Source organism: Condylura cristata, unplaced genomic scaffold (assembly GCF_000260355.1).
Source record: "Condylura cristata isolate star-nosed mole 26May11 unplaced genomic scaffold, ConCri1.0 scaffold00011, whole genome shotgun sequence".
Taxonomy (NCBI): Eukaryota; Metazoa; Chordata; class Mammalia; order Eulipotyphla; family Talpidae; genus Condylura; species Condylura cristata.
In genome coordinates, this window is record NW_004567112.1 from 10,808,590 (window position 1) to 10,809,831 (window position 1,242).

Below are 1,242 nucleotides of genomic sequence, written 5' to 3' on the forward strand. Positions count from 1 at the left end.
CCCGCCACAGAACTACCCGGCTGAGAGTCACAGGGCCGGGCTCAGGCGTTTCCTCAGCGGTGCCGTGGAGGGACGCAGGTCTCATCCCTGTAAGTGTTCAGGTGCACTGGCTCCCCGTCAGGTGTCCAGCTGCCGGGAGCCAGCCCGTGCCAAGGGTCGGGTGCAGAGTTGGAGGGTGTGTAGAGGGGGAGAGGCCTATGAATTTGGGCCGTGATCAGAGATGACCCTCTCACAGCCCCTAGGGTGGATGTGTTGAAGAAGGCGCGTGGGTGCCAGCTCTGATCTGTCATAACTTGGGGTGGTGAGCCGCTCACCGAGCGGACAGAATGAGGCTCAGCTTGCAGAAGGCTTCATGCCGGAAAGGCCTTTGCAGCCTCTGTGCGTGATTTATGGGTCCCAGAGAGGGCGGTGATTGGAATTTACACACATCACTGACCTTCCGGGCGGTGAATGACATCACCCAGCAGAGAAGATCTGCAGTCCCAGCGAGATCAGGCCCCAGCGAGCATCTGTCCACTCCAAGCTACAGAAGCAGCCCAGGAGGCCGGGCCACTACCCCGGCTCAGGCAGGCTCTGTCCAGGGCTCCGTGGTTCCTGCCTTCCTAAGGCCTTTCCTCTCAGAAAATCAGGAAACGTACGCAGACACACCCCTCCACCCTACGCTCGCTGGCAGGCTGGCATTGAAATCATTCGCTCTGTCCCAACTTTTATGTAACGTTAATAACAGTGACAGTTCTGTTTCGTTTAAATGTCAAACTTTTTAAAATCTTCCCAGCTTTTCTGCTAACCTAGCCTGGCAGGTCTCTTCTGTCTGGCCTTTGCCTCTGTTGCGTTATCCTTTGGGTTCTTTTATTTTTTAAAAATTTATTTATATAGGCATATAAAAACTGGGGTACGGGCCAGAGGTGCAGTGGTGAGAGGCTTCACCAGAGCCAGAGTGGGGAGCGGAACAGGCGGATTGACTGAAATACACTGCTGAGGGGAGCAGTGGGCGGGTCAGGAGAGATCCGCTGCGCCCTGTGGGTCACCCCCTGGCCGGGGATAGAACTTGTGCTTCAGCGGCTGCAGACAGCTCCATAGTGCTGCATTTTCACCCCGTGTGCCACCAGGGAGGCCCCTCCTTTGGGTCATGTGATGTCTGGGAAACTGGGCTGGATGGCGGGGGGCAGGTAGGGGCGAGCTCTGCTTCCCGACCCCAGACAAGCCCGCGGCTGGACCTCCCTCACCTGTCCCGATCTCTCG